This window comes from Castor canadensis, chromosome 15 (assembly GCF_047511655.1).
Source record: "Castor canadensis chromosome 15, mCasCan1.hap1v2, whole genome shotgun sequence".
Classification (NCBI taxonomy): Eukaryota; Metazoa; Chordata; class Mammalia; order Rodentia; family Castoridae; genus Castor; species Castor canadensis.
This window is the reverse complement of record NC_133400.1, coordinates 89,986,459-90,007,932: the sequence shown is the minus strand read 5'-3', so window position 1 is coordinate 90,007,932 and position 21,474 is coordinate 89,986,459. Positions and strand designations below refer to the sequence as shown.

At 35.6% G+C, this 21,474-nt stretch overlaps 2 pseudogenes; one reads left to right on the top strand and one right to left on the bottom strand.

Moving 5' to 3' along the window:
• The window catches only part of LOC109679999 (aldo-keto reductase family 1 member C15-like), a 129,884-nt pseudogene that overhangs the window by 85,282 nt on the left and 23,128 nt on the right, over positions 1 to 21,474 (top strand).
• On the bottom strand, positions 9,728 to 20,691 carry LOC109680000 (prostaglandin-E(2) 9-reductase-like; annotated as a pseudogene).

Below are 21,474 nucleotides of genomic sequence, written 5' to 3'. Positions count from 1 at the left end.
ACAACATGATCCTATATCTTAAAGACTCAAGAAACTCTACCTGAAAACTCCTAGACACCATAAACAGCTACAGCAAGGTGGCAGGATACAAAATCAACAGACAAAAATCATTAGCTTTTCTGCATGCCAACAACAAACAAATTAAGAAAGAACATATGGAAACAATTGCATTTACAATAACCTCAAAAAACATAAACACCTAGCAGTAAACTTAACAAAGGATGTGAATGACCTCTACAAGGGGGTAGGCAGGAGAGAAAAGGAGTGGGGACAAGGGGGAGAAATGGCCCAATGTATCCACATATGAATACATGAATAAAAAAGGAGTGTTCTGAGATCAAGTACCCATTAGCACATCCACAGATTTCCCTGTGACATCTTATGCCCATGACAATCTCACTGCTCTGCCTCGAAGACTTGTGGGCACTGCCCCCCATGCCTAATGACCGTGCTCCTGTCTGTAGGCCATTAGTGATTAGAGTCCTCCAGAATGCTGAGTTACTAAAGATTGAAGAGATTAAGAAAAGGAAATCTCTACCTCTTTAAGTCAGGTTCTCTCCCATATGTACAGTTCAGCCCACATCAAGAGAGAGGTACCCAGGACAGTCCAAGTTGCACAATGGGATCCATTGGGCTTTTCTGATCCAACTTCTCATCCCAGCATGTAGTTGCTGAGCACATCTGACAGACTGATGACCTCAGAGTTGATGTATCATAAGCTGGAACTAAAACACATTTATTAATCATTAAGATGTTTTATCTTCCACATGAGCCTGTACTTTTGATATGAAATAAGTTCTGTAAGAATCCTCCTTCTTAGTGAAATTTACAAATTGGCAGTGATGAAAAAAAAGTGGAGACAATTGAGGGGAAGGGTATTTTTTACATTATCTTAGATAATTCTCATTTTCCTCTTCTCTGAGTCTTCACACACACACACACACCACTTTGACCAAAATTACAGCTTCCTGAAGGCTATGTGAACAAGCTCCATAAGCATTAACAAATGATTGTTAAAGAAAACCTATTCTATCTTCTCTTCTCTCTGTATTCCAGCCTAGGGAATAACTTCTTCCCAAGGATGCCAATGACAAATTTATTTTCCATAGAGTAGTCATTTTTGACACATGGGAGGTAGTACTGCTGCAGTCAGTACTGCTACTGTACTGGGCATCGATGACTAAAGCCCTGGATAGGGAGTCAGAAGAGAAGGGCATTTCTCTAGCAATTATCTGACCTGAGACATGTCATGTAACATCTCCATAATCTTTATAAAGTGAAGGAATTGATGAGAATGACCTTGGTCTACTTTTGATCTCAACTTTTACAGTTCTAAGTAAGTAGGCATTTCTTTTTCCCAAAATTTGGTCAAGTATGTCAGACCTATAAAAGGGAGCATCAGATAAAAACTGAAGAGAGGTTAGCACAATACCTGATGACAGGTAAACACACCTATATAAGGAGGGAAAAGCTGTGATCTGACTGAGCACTGACTTATATATCCTATTTTATATATATTTTTTCCATTCTAGGAAACAGGTACCAAAACCCCTAGCAGAAAATCTAAGAATTCTTCCTTGGTCTTGACTATGGTAGCATTTCTTCAAGAATTATTTAATGTCTAACTAACAGCACAACAGGCATCACTGAAGTAGGTGTGGAAGTTAAAGGAGAACTTTAAAACAGGTTAAAGTCTATTTGTTGTTCTGAATGAACAGGTTATATAATAAAGTAGACAAATGTGTATGCATAGCAACAAAGTGCATTAGGAAATACTGTTTCAAGTGATAAAAACGTTTGATTCAGATCAATTGTTAAGATAAGTTAAGACCTACTTCCAGTTTCTAAAATGTCCCATGACAAATGAAAAGGATAAACTACAATAAAGGTTTACCAGACTGTTCCTTTCCACCTAGACCTTGGAGAAGCATGAAGGTGCAGGTTTAACCAAGTACTTAGGGGTGCCCAATTTCAACCACAAACAACTGGAATTGATCCTGAACAACCAGGGCTCAAGTACAAGCCTACCTGTAATTGAGTGAGCTTTTAGCCCACCTGGGGTTTCCCTTACATTTTATGCTTTTTATGCCCTTCTTTCTTAACAAACATCTGTCAAATTTCTGCTTCATATCAGCTGTAGAGCTAGTAGACACTTTTACAGAAAAAGGAAACACCAAAGGAGTAGTGGAATGGAGTTGAGCGGGGAGGGCATGATTTCTTTGATCGTTTACAGGTATACTTGAGGTTCCTGTGAGCGATCCAAGTGGAGATGCTGCATGGAAAGACAGCAACATTAGCCTAAAGCTCAGGTAGGGGTCAGTGCTGGAGATAACGATGTTTGGAGTTGTTGTTTTGTAGATGGTCATCAAACTCACAGAGTGGATCAGCTTTCGCAGGGAAAATTAGAGAATAAAAAGGCAGAGGGGCAGGACTGTGTGAGCAAAGAGGCTCAGCTAGAGAGATAGAACAGTAGTTGCCAGACAAGCAGGGTGAAATAAGCAGAATGTGGTATGAGCAAAGCCAAAGAAAGAGTGTTGAAAAAGGCCAAATCACAAAAGAGGAGCCTGGCACTTCTTCAAGGTTGGAAAATTGTTGAACTTGGTAGCAGAATTTCAGGTACACCTCACTTAGGCAGTTGCAGAATGGTGAGAATCAATGACAAATCAAAAGGAGGGAATGTAGAGCAAACATATAAATCAAAAGTAAAATAGATGTGTTGAAAATTACACCCAAGAAGCTGGAGGGGATTTGAAGCTCACTGTTAAAGTACTTACCCATTATGCATGAGGCCCTGAGTTCAATCCCTAGAAACTTACCCACACATACATACACATGCACACCATACCTACAGAAATGACAATAAAAAACATAATCGGTGCTGTCAGTTATCAAGCATTATTTATAACATTGTAAAATTTATATAGCCTTTATAAGAATACTGATAATTATGCAAAAAGTCATTATTCTTTGTTTTAGATACTTCTAGATATCTATTTGTAGAAAATCAAAAAATGTTTTAAAAAAACAGATACACATTTATGCATATTTAATTTAGTTTCTTTTCTTTCTGTTTTGTTGTAGATGGGGTTAACTTCAGGGCCAAAAGTGCTACCAATCACTCTACCACTTAGGCAATGTCTCTAGCCCCTTAATTTTCTTTTATTTTGATATAGGGTCTCACAAACTGTATGGACAGGCCTCAAACTCAAGATCCTCCTGCCTCTGCCTCCTGAGAAACAGATTACAGAAGTGTGATGATACCGACTCTTTTCCTTTTTTAATGCATATTTTAATCCCAGCATTACTTATCATATTAAATAATTGGAATTTTAAGTATCTTAAAATTGGGATATAATTAAATTTATGAATGGCATTATGGAGCTCTATGCTGGCATGTTATGAAAAGTCATGGTAGAATGGAAAAACATTATAAAATTTCACTAAAATCTTATTGAACTCTGTATATTTCTGTGCCAGTTAAGATGCATTCAGTGGCATTATACAGAAAACTAATTTCAAAGTAGCTTAATAAGTGGATTTATTCACAGAATGTTTATTGTTCTAGATGCTGTAAGATATCAGTATATTTTGTCTATCCTCTGTCCATAGCTGCAGGATAGCTTCCTGTAGACAACTGGGCTACAAGTTTCCTTGTTCATGGTCAGCAGGGAGGCAAAGGTTTGTGGGGCTGTTTCTAAAGACAGATGAATTTTCAAAGTTACTAGCACATTTTTATCTCATGTATCATTGGCTTGTCAACATAATGCTTTGTTTCTTAAAACAATTAGTGCAAGAGAAAGGAAGACCATTACTTCAGCAAATATAGTTGAAATACATCGATTTTAAAGTTATCATTGCTAGAATAACATTTTACTGCCTACAGTTTTAACAATGATTTCTTGGTATCATTCAATATGTTAATTTATGTAAAAATATGATTGTATCTTATTTTTATAGTTAAAATACACTCAAAATGGGGGGATAAATTACATACATTGCAATTGAGTGATATGCCTATTTAATCTCTCTTTTTTCTGATAAGTTCTCTCTCATTTTCTGCTCTCATGCTCACTCTTGCTTGTTTTCTCCTTCAATTTATTTATGAGCAAAATTGAGCCTTTTTCCCTGTAAAGTTTTTCACATAATAGATTTTACCAACTGATCCCTGTGATAGCTTGATAGATACCTTTTTTATTTCCTATAAATTGACAATTAGATGAAAAGACTTGATCATATAAAATCAATGTCATGTGAATTCCTGAACTTTAACAAATAATATGTTTTTCCCATTCATTTCTGTTCCTGGTCTTTTTGACACTTGCCTCATTATGTGAGCTCCTGGGTCCTCTAGCATACCTTTCTTACCTTTTTTGCTCCCTCTAATGGAAACTATTGTATGTTCACCTTGCAGCCTTCTCAGCTAGGACAGAAACCAGACGTTTCTCTAATGAAACTTGTTTCTTTTCAGTAGAGAATGACATTTGGAGACTGCAACTTAAGAACAAAGATTTTAATTTCATCTAAATACTAATAAAAGAATAAGAAGAAAATTATTTCATCAGTCTGACAACTGATGTGAGATGAAAATATTCCAAAAGGTACATGGGAAAATTACCAATGTGAAAAATATAACAGATTTAGATATACCATCAAAGAACTTTTGAAGTTTATGTGCTGTTCTTAACTCATCTATTCTGATACCCTTTGTTCTTAGAAAATTACAGGTGGAAAGCAGCCTTATCTCAACTAGAACAAACTCCTGGAATTCTGCAAGTCCAAGGACATTCTTGTAGTAGCCTAAAACAATCCCACAGAGACTCAAGGTAGTAGTGGAAATCAAAGAGTTTACCTATATCAACAACTCTATTAATGATTAAACAGTTTTTAAAAGTTAATTTTAACCTTATAAAACAGGTAAAAAGTTTAAAAGAAAACACAATAATGTACTGATGTCCCATGTGCCATCACTGAAATTCAATGCCATCAATATTGATTCACTCTTGTTTTATTTATATGCTTAACTGTCCCTGGCACTAAATATAATTTTTAATGATTTAAGGTGAATACCCATAGACTAGAAAGCTTATGTCTTAACTGTACAATTTTGACAAGTAACTAGACAAACACCCACATTCACATCAAGTTTTAGAAACTTCATTGCTAAGCTATTTACTAACACCATATGCATAGCAGGAAAGGAATGTGCAATATTAAACTTAAGAGGGAATTACTGAGAACCATTTTCTCTTATTAGATCAGGCATAATATCACACAGAAAAGGAGCCAATAATGTTACCATGAAAAACTGTGACTCTTATTCCAAGAGGTGACATTTATCTGTACAGTGTTTAACATATTATTAGAAATTTCCAAAGGGCATGTAGAGCTGAAGTCATTAGGACATAGTTTCTCCCATCATCTTAACAAATCAAAAATAAACAATTCCTTAGGTTCAAGAGGAGAACAGAAATACTCTTATGTTCACCAGCAAATGCTGCATGAGTGTCCTTTTTGGATGGAGGGAAAGCACATAAGTACATGTGTAAGAAAAAAGTGTCTTTGATAATTCCCAAAGATATTTTCTCTTCTTCCTGTGCTTGTTTCTAATGTAAAATAACATTTAATGTGGAGGTTGATTTTCTTCACGAAACAAAAACTATTAATAATAATGTAGTAAAGAAAATTATCTCCCCAAAATGTTCTTGTTTCCTTCTGAGACAATTCCTCCTCAATTGTAGGCAGCTGGTTCTGTTACTTTTTTACCTTACATAAGTTTTACCTGCTGAAATACTTCATATTGTATACATTGTATGTATCATTTTGTGTGCAGTTCTATTGCTCAGCCTATCATGTGTGATTCATCCATGTGGTTGCAAGTATCTCTAGTTCATTCCATTTTACAATAATCCTCCCTCATCTGTGGTTTTCTTTCCATAATTTCAGTTATCAGCTGAAGCCTGAAATTATCAGAGGAAAAAAATTCAAGAAACAATCAATTCTTAGTTTTCTTTTTCTTTTTTTTAGATATTTGAAATACAACTTTATTCTGATTCTAAACTAACAGGAATGGGAATGACAGAAAAAAATAGATTTCACCACTGAATATTGTGATGTGACTTTAGCAGTTGTATCTTTGTTTTTGCACTTATTTTTTCATTATTCATTTATTCATATGTGCATATATTGTTTGAGCCATTTCTCCCCACTACCCCCCTGTCCTCCCCGCTCTTCCCACGACCCCCTTGCTTCCAGGCAGAACCTCTTCTGCCCTTTTCTCCAGTTTTGTTGAAGAGAAGACATAAACAATAATAAGAAACACAAAGCGTGTTTGCTAGTTGTGATAAAGATAGCTACACAGATTTCTAGCATTGCTTTCGTCCACAAGTGTGTTACAACCTGAATTGATTCATCTCTACCTAACCTCTTCATTATTTCCCGGTCACCTTCCCATATTGACTTGTTGCTTTAAGGTTTCTGTATTAGCTCCTCTGCAGTGGGGACATCAAACACTTCCAAGTTTTGGGTTTCTTACCCATCTGCATACCTCCAGTATGTGCCCTCTCCTTGGTGTGTGACCCAAATCAAACAACATTACTGCATTTCCCCTATATCTAAAGTCCTCATATGATGGAGAACATATGATTTTTGGTCTTCTGAGCCTGGCTAACCTCACTCAGAATGACATTCTCCAGTTCCATCCATTTACTTGCAAATGATAAGATTTCATTCTTCTTCAGGGCTGAGTAAAACTCAAACTCCATTGTGTATAGATACCACATTTTCTTAAGCCATTGGTCAGTACTGGGGCATCTTGGCTGTTTCCATAACTTAGTCATTGTGAATTGCGCTACAATAAACCTGGGTGTGCAGATGCTCTGGAGTAACCTGAGTCACATTCCTTTGGGTATATCCCCAGGAGTGGGATTGCTGGATCATATGGCAGATCTATGTTTAGATTTTACAGAAGCCTCCATATTGTTTTCCAGAGTGGTGGCACTAGCTTACATTCCCACCAGCAGTGTACAAGGGTTCCTTTTTCCTCACATCCTCACCAATATTTGTTGTTGGTGGTGTTTTTGATGATAGCTATTCTAACAGGGATGAGGTGGAATCTTAGTGTGGTTTTGATTTGCATTTCCTTTATGGCTAGTGATGGTGAGCATTTTTTCATGTGTTTTTTGGCCATTTGAATTTCTTCTTTTGAGAAAGTTCTGTTTAGTTCAATAGCCCATTTCTTTATTGGTTCATTGATTTTGGAAGAGTTTAGTTTTTTGATTTCCCTTTATATTCTGGTTATCAGTCCTTTATCTGATGTATAGCTGGCAAATATTTTCTCCCACTCTGTGGGTGGTCTCTTCAGTTTAGAGACAATTTCTTTTGTTGTGCAGAAGCTTTTCAGTTTTATGAAGTCCCATTTGTCTATACTTTTTCTTAGTTGCTGAGCTGCTGGGGTTCTATTAAGGAAGTTCTTGCCTGTATCTATTACTTCCAGAATATTCTCTCCTCTTTCCTGTACTAACTTCAGAGTTTCAGGTCTGATATTAAGAGTTATATATATGTAGTTTTTAGGTGCAGCAGCTAGTTTGCAAGTTTGATCATGGAGGCTTTGAGAGACCTAAAGAGAGATGAAACAATGCAAGCCTGGGGGCAAAAGACTTTAAGAGCAATTAAGGTAAAAATGAGTTAAGAGCATACATGGGACATTGCGAGCCTAAGAAAAGAGGGTTTAAGTAAGGTTTTAAAGAAGGCTTTAGAAGCAAGTTTTTAAAGAACTGCAAAGAGTAAGGCCTTAAGGAATCAAGAGAGAGAAAAGTAGCAATGAGGGTTGTGTGTCTCCAGCTGAACACACAACACACCTGATCCCAACTTTCTGTCTGTCCGTCTTATCCTATCTTTTCTAAAATCACCAGTTGTCCCCAGGAAGCCCAGTTAAGTCCAGTAATAACCAAGGAGGAGAGAGAACGCTCTCTCCAGCCAGGGAGGAAGCATGAGAAACAGTGCCACCTTCAATCATCTAATTTCAGCAGCATCTCTAAGATTAGTGTGCATCCCCAGCTGGGAGGACACAGCACTGTTTGGTTAATGATAAACACAGCCTTATTACCATGCATCTTCCTAAATTTGTGGTAAAACAAGATTAGTTATAGCAACTTTCAGTACAATTACTTTGATTTTAAGAAAAAAAATGGTAACTCCTTTGTTGCCCTGCACAGACCAAAACCATGCTTTCCTGTGCAGATTTTGGCAATGTTTACAGCACATTGAAATTGTCAACCATTTTGAAACCTGGTTTTTTTTTGGAGGGGGTTAGCTTTTAACAAGATGTTTACTTTGTTGGTCTAGCTATGTCAGTGCTTACCAGAACCTGTTTAAGGTTATTTGTCCACTGTCAAGTGACTTCTTGATATTGCCATGTGATAACTTGAAATATCCTCATCCAACATCTTATTGATATTAGTCTAAATGTTAAAATTTCAATTGGTTCATAATATTTCATTTTATCAATGCATCACAATTCTCATATCTTTTCTAAACACAATGCAACAAAAGTTGCTTCTAGGTTTTGCCTTTCCACAAAGTGCTCTGCATGACTCTGAGACTTTCCATTCATGAACTATCTGAAAACTCCCTTTTGTCTATGGATTCAAATATCAAAAGAACATCTGATAGTATTTATGAGCAGAGATGTGCTTACCTCCCTCTCCTGAACATACTCCTGCCCCATATGATTCCTGTGGCTCCCCTCTCATCTCCCTAGTGTATCTTCCCACAGGAATATCTCACTGCAGTTTATATGAAACTGCTGGAAGGGAGCCCTGGGACTGTTCCTCATCCTTGTAATACATGCCTCACCTTCAAGACTGTAAGCCACAAACTAACTGAAGTGTGTTTTCGTGCTACTTCATGGACTAGAAAAATACTATCTTTTAGTAAAGATTATGGTTCCAGGACAGCCTGGGCAAAGAAAAGCTGGTGAGACCCCTCTAAACAAACAAGCAAACAAAAGCTAGGCATGATGGTGCATGCCTATTATCCCAGCATAAGTAGGAAAAATTCACGATTGAGGCTAGTCTGGGCAAAAACATGAGGCCTTGTCTCAAAAATAACCAAAGCAAAATGGCTGAGAGAATGGCTCAAGTGGCAGAGTGCCTTCCTACTAAGTGCAAGTCCTGAGTTCAAACTCAAGTAATGTCAAAACAATCAAAAATAAAAATAAAAGAAACAATGGCTTAAAAAAAAGAAAAATACTATCTCTGATAAATATAAGCTAACAGGTGTTTCACTAGAGCCTGAGAACCCACTCTCACTCCCCAGAAATCTACAAAATAGATTTTGACATTTGGGCATGGTAACAAAGTCCTTTAATTCTAGCATTCAAGAGACTAAGGCAGGAAAATCTCATTTGAAGCAAGCCTGGTACCACATAGCATTACACTGTCTCCAAAAACAAAGAAAGAATAAATAAAATGACTATCATAATTCCTAGTCACATAAACTCTAGTCAATCAGTTTTTGGTCATTTGACATAAAAGTAAGCAAAGCATGCAAGTTGTAGAGACAGTACTAGCAAAGAACCATCAGAGAAAACATTTTCATATTTATTTCACAAAGTGATGCAAATTTACAGCCTTATCGTCCATATGTTTGGATTTGTTTTGAGCTGAGAGTGAGTTGCTAAGCAGCAGAACTTGATCAGGATGGATTTCTACAATCAATAGCATCTGAAGCATCTCACACACCTCTCCTCACAGGAACTGCTGGTACAAGTCACAGCAAAGGCCTCCATTTTAATATTCATCAGAAAATGGATAATTAGGGTGGCCAGCAATGCTAAAATGAAAAAGAAAAAAGAGCAACATGGATTCTGTTATCCACTTCTTCAGCAGTATAGATGTGAAATCTACAGAGCTACCATCAGGGTGAAGTTATTTTATTTCCTGACTGGATATAAAATCTTCCATTTGACCTTTCGTAAACATGACTTTACAGGAAAATTTTTTAATATTATAATTAAATTTACATATAACTAAATTTTTCCAATTATATTCCCTTACCTAGAACAGAACTCATACATATTCTTCTCTCTTAGCTATGTCTGTCAAGCTACCAAAGTAAAGAAAGAAAAACAGTCTTTATTATTTCAGTCTCTCAAAAAAAGCAGAAACTGCTTATGTTGTATTTAGTACAAGGACAATTCATCATATTGTCCAGTACAAGAATTATTTTAGAGTGTACAGTTTGAGGCTAGTAATTTCACTTCCAATGTACTAGCTCATCAATTATTATTCATTGACCATCATGCACAACATATGGTCTTAGATTCTGATATGGAGAGTTGTCATTCAAAGAATGACTTCTATTTCCAAGGTATATAACATGTAATTGACATATCTGCATTTTAATAGCAATAAAAATAATTACCTATTGAAATATTTAGTAGGTGACAAGAATTATTGGTTACTTGCCACTCTATCTCATTGTACTTCTTAGTCCTCACTTTCTCTATACTAACAAAAATATTAACTATATCTACAACCTTTTGAACTTTTTATAAATTATGAATTTATAAAAATCATTATGTATCAAATATTTAATAAGGCAAGTATTACTTATTGTGCTCCTCTGTGCCTCATTGCACTTTTCTACCTTACCTTGCAGTTTTCAGTGTACTAACCAAAATATATATATTAAATATATGTAGTGTATAGATATATATACTAATTTTGAGCACGTTACTGTGGATTTTGCAATACCCTCTCAAATGTTTTCACATTTATTATATTATGAATTAAAATTTTCATAGTCACAAGGATATATATCCCTTATTTGTCTTCATTTATAATATATGTTCAATATCAGTTTCTATAACCCTAGAGCATAAAGAAAGAGTAAAGATTTTTAACTACTATAAATTCTCAATAACTGGTCTTTTTTCTGAAGATACTTCTCTTGTCTTAAACCTCTCTTCTCTAAAATAGCTTTATCCTCTGCATTGAGATATCCCTAGTTCAAAAACTCAAAACCAAATACTCCATTGACTGCCTTAATGGCAACTTTTTAAGAGTTAAATGCAGTGTTTTGGTTCTAAACAAACATACATAGAAAAGGAAGGGAGAGACTTAAAACTATAATAAATCAAGACAACATATTTACTAAAGTTACTTACATATCAGCAGGTTGATATCGAAAATTTTTGTTCAGGCTATCTAGGACTTTCATATCCTCTGAAGACAACTGGAATTTGAAAACCTACCACACAAGTAGACAGTTATTAGCATACTTAGACTGTGTATTTGCCAATCTTGAAAAGAAAATCGTGAATCAGCAAAGACAATATTTAAAACATCACAGAAGTTTCTAAAGGCTATTAAAGACATCAAAGCAAAACACATTGTCAATGAACATCGGGTAAAAATTATAGAAAAATCACCTTAACATGTATCGAAAGTACAAAACTATAGACAAAAGGAGATATCAAAAATAGCTGGATTAGAAACAAAGCTGAAATTATAGACTCTTATACATAAAACTCCCAAATATTTCAGAACCAAGTTTTGAAATATAGAAAATGACTCAGTAAGTTTCATGTATGGTATTAGAACTCTGCATCTACCTATGAACAAATAAAATGTGAATAATGCACAATTCAAGTCAGAAATTATACATATGTTCATTGTGTCAAAGAACTGATTGGACCAGGATCTCATTGTCTACATTTGGGAACCTCAAACATAAATATAACTTTTAGTATTTTCTAGGATATTGAAACAAATGGATGATTAAAACTTTGGTAATTCCCTAAAATTGTGTGTGTGTGTGTCTAGAGCGATCAACAATGTAACAACTGATGGATGCAAGAACAAGCATTCATTCTGACTGAGGTTAGCCTGATGCAAAAGACCAAAAATCGTATGTTCTCCCTCATATGCAGACATTAGATCAAGGGTAAACACAACAAGGGGATTGGACTTTGATCACATGATAAAGTGAGAGCACACAAGGGAGGTATGAGGATAGGTAAGACATCCAAAAAACTAGATAGCATTTGTTGCCCTCAATGCAGAGAAACTAATGCAGATACTTTAAAATGACAGAGGCCAATAGGAGAAGGGGACCAGGAACTAGAGAAAAGGTTAATTCGAGAAGAATTAATTTAGAAGGTAACACACATGTACAGGAAAGCAATGAGAGTCAACTCCTTGTATAGCTACCCTTACCTCAACTAGCAAAAACCCTTGGTCCTTCTTATTATTGCTTATACTCTCTCTTCAACAAAATTAGAGATAAGGGCAAAATACTTTCTGCCTGGTAGTGAGGGGGGGAGGGAGGGAGCAGGGTAGGTAAGGGAGGGGGCAGGGGGAAGGGGGGAGAAATGACCCAAACATTATATGCACATATGAACAAAAGAAAAAAAAAACTGAGATAGAGACAAAAAAAAAACCAATGCAGCAACTGATGGATGTAAGAAAAAACATTCATTGAACTTTTCAGAAATTTGTAAATTCTCAAAAAAATCACTTTTCTATGAAGAATCTGAGAGATTATATACAAATTCTCTAATGGGCATTCATTATGAAATTTAATAAAATATTTTCAAATGTAAACTAGTAATTAAAAACTACATTCATAATTATGAATTATAGTTCTTAATATACATAAGTCAGATCTCTCCAAACCTATTGGCAGTTTCATTGAAATATCTAAAGTCTCCCATATCTAAACACTTTAAGACTTAATATAGGTGAAGTTTGAAAATATGATTCTAATTTTTATATAACAGAATAATCTGTTAAGGAGAAAAAATGTATTCTTAACAATAGAGTCAGGAAATCTTTTCCCACTCTAGACAGCAAGACTAATTTTAAACACCTTAGGGCACTTGTGGAGATCAAATAAGAAAATTGAAGTGAGAAAAGAGCCAAAAAATCATTATTCTTACTGAGAATATTTATAGCCCTTTTAAATTATATATATTTGGACATATTATGAATATATATATATATATATATATATATATATATATATATATATTGGAAAACTGAAATTGAAAGAGAGTGGTTTGGAGAAAAAGACCACAACACTTTAGTCAGATAATAAAATGGAAATTAATAATAAAAATATCCCCAATAATAACATTTTCCAGTTTCCACAATCTTTATTATGTGACTTTGAACTTCTTACATTAGGAGATGCTATTTCCTCATCCCTTGAATCTTTCCTGCTGTGTAACTTGCATTGGTCATTGGAATTAGCAAAAGCAGTTATGTGCCAATTCTGAGCCTATGCATAGAAGGCTTTGCAAGGGTCTGCTCCTAGTCAATGCCTTGGTATAGAGCTATGTGAAGAGGTGAAGTCTGGTCTGATTGGCTGGTGGATTAAAACTACATAGACTGGAGGAACCTTCTGCAACACCCCAATCAGTATCATGATCACAGAAGCCTAATTGTCCTAGAAATGTATTATACACAGTTCCTTAAAAATAAGTGACTGAATTTAGACTAGAAAGAAGGCCTATACTTCTGCTATTCTTAGCTCAGGAAAAATTTCAAACCATAGAATCATGATCTATATAAATGCTCTTGATATTAAACCTCTGTTGGGGTGGTTTGTTTTGCCACTGGTTTAGGTAATAATATGATAAGATCTCCAACTTGAAAAATGAAAAAATAATCAACCCAGGTAAATGGCAAGAAAAAACTCAAAGTAAATATCTATAAGAATATTGGATATTCTTATAGATATTAGAATATGCATATGCAAGGAAATGCAAAGTACAGCTGTAATATTTTATTTCGACAATAAAAATCACCAATCCAAATCACTCATTTCAGAAAATAAAGAGAAGACGATGTCACTAACTCAGTACATGGCTAACATAAGGCTGAAACCCAAATCTCTGTGCTCTCTGTAATTCTAATTCAATTGGGCAATGCTCTCTCTCTCTCTCTCTATCAACGTAACTTGGAAGAAAGGATTTCCAAGAGCACCTGAAACCTCACATACATATGAAGTGCTAAGGACAATAATTTGGCCCACAAATGTACTCAGGCATCAAGGAAATACAATTGTGAAGAGTACTACGTATCAATCTGGATGCACACAGCCCCCACTCAGCACCTGTATGTTCTCTCTTATCTCCTTTTCTTTGTAACTCTGGGCCAGTGGCACAATGCCACGTTGCAGCAGGTAGCGAAGGGCAATCAGGGCAGAACTTCGATTGTGCTTTTTTGCCATGGCACAAAGAATTGGATCATTCAAGAGAACAGGGGAGCTTGGGTCCACCCTGCAAGAAAAGACACAAATTCTGAACTCCAGAGGCTGAGCACTCAACTCCTTGCAAGGATTCCAAAACTAATTAGGGTACCCACTCAAGACCAATGATCCTACACCAGCAGGGGGACTATCTTTGAAGATTTTCTCAGAAATGCATTTTCTCCCCTGACCCAATTTAGCATTAACTCTAAAATACAAAGTGTGCAAGACTAAAACTATTTCATCAACATTAATGTTTTAAAGAATCCTCCTACTGTCTTTGTTACCATCTTTTAGGTCGTTGAGTTCCCAGAGCACCGTAAGCAACCACACAATGTCTTTTGATTGGCAGAAATCCAGCAGTTTGCTCTGGTTGAGGTAAAGATGACATTCTACCTATGGATAGCCAAGATAGATATTAACAAAAATTGTTAAAGGTAAACAAAGCAGAACAGTGAAAATTTATGTAACATTACATTTGAATTGAATAGATAAACATTTATGGTACTAAGTGTTGAATTTATGATCTCACACGTTAGGCAAGAGTTCTACCACTTTAAGCGCTTTACCAGACCTTTCTGCATTATTTTTGAGAGAGTGTTTTCGTTTATTCCTGGGTCGGCCTGGCCAATCCTATTTATGCTTCACCACATAGCTGGGGATGACAGGTGCACACCACTCTATCCAGCCATTGATTGAGATGGGTTCTCATCAACTTTGTTTTGCTCCAGCTGGCCTGGAAACTTGATCCTCCAGATTTCCACATACTGAGTAGCTGGGGTTACAGGTTTGAGCTACTATGCCAAGTAATGTTTTCTTTAAAAATAAATTGCTTATCTGTGTTGACAGGATGGTTAAAAAAAGAACATTCCCAAAGTGATCCAAACATTGTTGAAGAGATGATTAATGCTAGTAACAATTTTGCATTACAAAGAGACATGAAAATTTCTAGTTATGGGACAGAAACAATGGTTTTGAAATGTTTGTGTCAAATTGGACCAGAAATCAAGAACTTGGACAAAGACTCATGATGGCAAGTCTGAAAGACAGAAGAACTAAACTGGTACCCTGCTGCTGATTACATTAGTCAAATTTGCATATTAAAACAATAATGACTAAAATCCATGCCAACACATGTAGTAAATAAAAGCTCATGAATTCATAGAAATAGTCCTACAGAAATACATTCCCTGCTGATGGAGATTATTACTATAACTCCTTTCTCACAACACCAATTTTTAAAAAGAAAGAAATTATGGTAACTGCCTTTCAGGAATAATTACAGTTCATACTGAGGTAGTGAATAAATTTGTTTGTACTCTAAATTTATGGCAATAAAAGTAAATAGAGTAATTAAAATGGAAGTAATTGTTAAAAATTCTAATGACTTCTCATTCTCACAGAAATTATTGATTAAACCTCAAAAAATATGCAAAACTTTGTCTTGAGATAGAATATTTGCAATTGAGAATTATTTCCCACAGATGACAAGTAAGTGCAATACAGGGAACCATAAAATCACAAAGAGAAATCTGACTAGAACTATTATTGAAAGTGACCAAAACAAACATCAGCATTAGGTGAATAACCTTTCATGACATGCTTCCTGCTATTGTGCAATTTCAGAGTCATACCATGCAAAGAACATTTCTGGGCAAAATTACTGAAGCTTAATATACTAAAGAATACAAATCTAATTCCCAATTAATAGACACCTGACAAAAGACACAATAAGTTGGACAGATGCATAAAAACTCCACACACCTTTACCACTGATCTATCATATTTTCTATCCATCTTTATTCACCACCCATTACATGTTTTCATAGACTTCCTTGCTGTGCCCACTTCCTTCTATAGCACCTTCACCCATCCAATATTGTAGCATTCTTAATAGCTCAGAAATATGTTTATTTCTATCAGAAGTATGATTAATGACTGTTGCCCCAAGGATGACCTTTACATTTCCAAATTCTATATCAATTGTACACTAAAATATGCCCTTGTGTTCACTAAGAAGAAATAAAATTAACAATCTTCCATGTCTTTGAGACAGAGGCATTACTCTTAGAATCTTTTGTTCCAGAAAAGTGAGATGACCTTAGGGAAAGACAAGTATGGATAGCTGACAGTAATAAAGACATAAGCAAATTAATAAGAGATGGAGAGGAGGCTGAGGGTTGTCACCTGGTTGCAGACAGGCTTGTACTTGAGCCCTGGCTTATTCAGGATCATCTCTAGCTGCCTGCGGTTAAAATTGGAAACCCCAATGGACTTAGTCAATCCAGCATCCTTACACTTCTCCATGGCCTGGGAAAGAAGGGGTTGTGAAAAAAAATTGTACAGTTAGGTATGTAAATATAAATGCAAATTGTAATCTCAAGGAGAATACTGTCAGGGGCTAGGAGTATTACTCAGTGGTAGAGTGCTTGCCTAGCCTGTGCATGGTTCTGTGTTGGATTCCTTGGAATGGAAAAAGGAACACCGTGTCTAGAAGTGATGATGATGCCCATTGGAAATGACTTTGAAGACAAGAAAACGATGAATAGGAGAAGAAATTGTGACAGCCAACAAAAGAATTCCTGTGTTCTCATTAGAGAACTGCAAACATTACTACATTGGATGACAAAATATGCCTGCTCCTATTCCTCAGTTCTTTATTTCTCTACATTACACTCCAGTAATGCAGTTTTCCTCAACACTATCAAAATACCCATAAAAACAATGAATTTCTAAACTTTTTTACGTGGAAAAAATGACCTGACTCTTCTTATTCTGTCTTCCTCTGTTGTCCCCTCTTTAAGTACTCACTCACCTCCCATGTGGCACAAAAATCCAGTGTGTCTGATACTGCCTTTCCATGCTCATCTGTTGGAAAAACATCCTCCCCTGGCTGAAACACAGTAGTAACTCCCTCAATCTCATGAAACACAAGTGTCCCACTGAGAGCAACACTCCTATGTGCATCAATGGAATGGGACACTACCCATCCATGAACATAAGCAAAGCACCTCTCCACATACCTAGATGTGCAAAGTGGTTTGTATGTACATTTGTAAGGAATATCTTTAGGTGCTTGGATTTCTCTATTCTCCTATATCAATTATATGTATCATGAAAGAATATTTATACAGGTCCTTAATGACATCTCCTAGTCAACCAATGTTATTCTATCTATTCCTACAGATTCTTCTAGTGAAATTCTTCTTTCAATGAGAAATTCAGTAGTTCCATGGCTTTAACCACCAACAAAACTGGATTTCACTCTTGATCCAGGCTAAAAAATCAGAATTCTTTAGCTACCCAACCATCTGTGAGTCCAAAGGAAGGTATATGAACCAAAGATAGTCAATCAAGGTTGTATACATAATTCATTTTGATAATGGAGATGCAAAAAAGTGGTAGAATATTAATGAGCATGAAGCTTGAACTGACTCAAGCACATTAGCCACCAATAGAAATGGCTGGGGTAAACCCCTAGGAAATCTCTAATAACAAAGACATAAGGGATGTATAAACACTCTCATTTGTGGAGGCTACTTCTAATATGTAAATCTATCCATTGCATGGACTGCCCATTTTGTAATAAATAAACTTTTTAATGTGAACTTTCTTCAGTAGATTATAAAACACATAAATTAAGTGTATGTAAATTTATAACAGCTTATCATCTTTAAAAATGATGGTCATGTCCACAAAGTTAATAAAACAAATTGATAATAACAAAAGGTTGATAATATAAATTGCTTACCTTCATTGACACTGGGAAATGAATTAGATAGAGGTCAACATAATCCAATTGCAGTTTTTTCAGTGATCTTTCCAAGCAAGATTGGACCAACTCTGGGCGATGGAAAGTACATCAAAGCTACAGATGATAAAGAATGGAAGTTGTGCTGGATTAAAAATTATTCAAATTTGGGTTTTTGTTTCACTTAATATTGACACATTTTACTTTGTATAGAAACTGAGGATCAAGGAAAATACACCCTTCATTCTTGGGGTTCCTTTAATCTGACCTATTGGGTTGAACTCATTTGTATGTTTGATTATTGCTAATAAATCTATTGAACATAGAAGAAAATATCTCAAGGAACAAATTTTATCACATATTAATAATGTCCAATCTCTGAATTACGATTCATAAAGATTATAAAGCCATCATTTATTCAATCATCTCATCAGTTTTATATTGCTGGAGAAGAATTAACGTACCTTTATATAAATGAAAGGAAACACATTTTGACCATTTTAATATGTTATGGACACAAATTAACACACTATTGCTATTTGTAATTTAGTGTACAAAAACTGTCTTATGAGTTTCTCAATATAAAGGCATCAATTTGTATTCTAAATGATGAAAAAGTTCAGAAAGTCATCTAAGGGATAAAGACAGACATATTTGAATGTAGTTCTGTGTGATTTCACAGGCCATGTTAAGCTTCAACTTTTATGAGTTGAAGCCCAGTATAATATATGATTTATGTAGAGTAACTATAAATCATAACCTTCCTCTGTGTTACTGAATCTTATATGTGAATTGTATGTGAATAAAATGTGTACCAATAAGCGCATTTCACTACTATTTCAGTTTTTTTAAATTTCTGCTTCCATATATCACATCATTAATTTATACACTCACATATTATATGCACAATACCTTTGAAGTAAGGAACATGTCTTCCCTATTCACAGTGCCATCTATAATCTTGCTTCTAATGGCCAGGCCTATCTCCTCTTCTACTTGGTACACATAAGCAGTATCAATATGGAGGAACCCAGCATCTATAGCCATTTTTGTGGCCTCCATTGTTTTACTTTTTGGAACCTAGGAGAACAACAAAAAGTAGTATTTGGAGACACATGTTGTTAATGGTAGCTCAGAGTGAGCCTAGTGGACAGTTCAGTAGACTACAAGGAATCTTATACATCAAAGTCATCATCAGATCGCTTATTGTTTGAATAAGCATGCAGGTGAAGTACTAGTCTTCTTAATGTATGCATACAAATTACCTACCTTTATTGGCACTGGGTAATGAATAAGATAGGTATCAACATAGTTCAACTGCAGTATTTCCAGGAATCTTTCCAAGCTGGGTTAGATCAACTGTTAATGTATGTATATATACATATATTAGGACTATAATTCACATGTACTCTCATTCATTCCCAATTTTTCCTGTCATCACGTTAAATGATACATTCAGGTAAATTTCCCACAGTTGAGATTGGTGAAAGGATCTTGGGAAAGGAGATAAGAGGTCTAACAGCCACAAATAAGGAACAATCAGAAGCCTCCAAAGCCCCATTTTCATCCTGATAAATATCCTGCATTTTTGAATAGCTCTTAAATTAGTTGAAAGCATCCTGTTACTTTTGTTTCCCCATTATCTTGCTGTTTAATCAGTATCCTTTACTCTGCAAAATATTCAATCCTGTTGATGTGACATCCTGCCATCCAGCTGGTTTTGCCAGCTCTCCTGCTTTGCATCCTTTTCTTCCATTTCTACCAAATGCTTTTACAAAAGTAGCCAGAGATTTCAGTGATTGGAGCTATTGTGGTTCCTAAGGGACCTTGTATGGTAATCTTTTCCCTGTCTATCCCTTTCCTGGAAATTCTGAGATTATGTACCTCTTCTTAACATACTCATTAACTGGTTGATTATAAATTCTTAAAACACTGAACATTTGGGGCACTAGATCTCTTAATCAGTGTGCCCACTCTTGACTTCTATAATAGTGTACATTGTTATTATCTAACAAACCTTCTTGTGCATAATTCCTTCCTCTGTGTGTCTTGCCCCCAAATACATTCTTTATGAAGACCATCATATGCCTAAAATCAGAGTCCATATGGTGGCAGTGGCACATGGAAAATTCTAATTAGCCAAGGTACATTTACTGTGAGGACACAGCAGTGTCCCTCCATCATTTATTTTATGCTTCTTGCTTCTCTGGATCTTGCCTTTATGAAAGGAAAAAGATTTCCTGAATTATAGAAATAAACATCCAAACAAGGATGCTGACAGACAGTGTTATGGACTGCTGACTTTCATCTTTTCTTCCAAGCGGAGAAACAGATTTAGATAGGGGAAAATATAATGCCCAGAAGAATCAAGAAGTGATAATATAATGAAAGCTAATGCAGAGAAAAGTCTGACAGTCTCTTTGTCTAGCTAAACTTCTATCCTGAAAAAACTGAGGACCAGGTATGCTCACAATAGTCATATAGGTTGTAAATGTCTTGAACGGCCATATCACATTCCACTCATCCTAGGTCTATTTTCTTTTGGACCATCTGCCAAACAACTACTCTTACCTCTTCAGGGGTATAGGTGCCAAAGCCCAGTCCAGGAATGAAGTGACCATCATTTAGTTTCACTTGCTGGTGTTTGGAATTCATTGCTGGTCAGTCCTCTGTCTGAGCAGGTTCTGTTCCTTCTACTGCTTGCTTGCACAGGGTATTTAAACATTGCAAGTCACAGCTCCTCCTGCCTGAATAGTGTTTATCCAGTGCCACTTTTTGTCAGATTATTAATCATCAACACAGTATCTAAAAGTTAGTTAAGAGAGGGGAAGGTACTGGAAGCAAAGCAGTATTCCAGCCAGGTGTAGTTGCACAAATCTAAGTACTTGGTAAGTTAAGACAAGAGGATCATGAACTTGAGACCAGTCTACCAAACATAATGAGAGTGAGTCTCAAAAAACAATATTAGAAAAAAATCAGACACGTGTGAGAAAGAAATCGGACCAGATCATTTATTTTTTGACAATTATTTTTATTCTTTTACTGCTATATATTAAATTGTACCTAAGAAGGGATTACATCATGATATTTCCAAACATGCATATAATATACTTTCACAATATAAAACCCACTTCATTCCATCTTATCCACTCTCCTCTCTCTCTCTTTGCTTTGCCTTTCCATCTCCAGGAAGTCCCACTTTTACTTTCATAACCTTGACTATTTTGTTCCCCCTAGCTTTGACAAATAAGATAAATCATGAAATACTTGTCTTTGTGGGACTTGCCTATTACATGATAATCTCCACTTCTGCCCATTTGCTAGCAAATACCCTGACTTCATTTGTCTTGATGGCTGAGTAAAACTCCATTGTGTATATATGCCACATCTTCTTTATTCATTCATCCATTGTTCAGAACCTAAGCCAATTGCATAACTTGGTTAATTGAATAGTTCCACACTAAACAGTG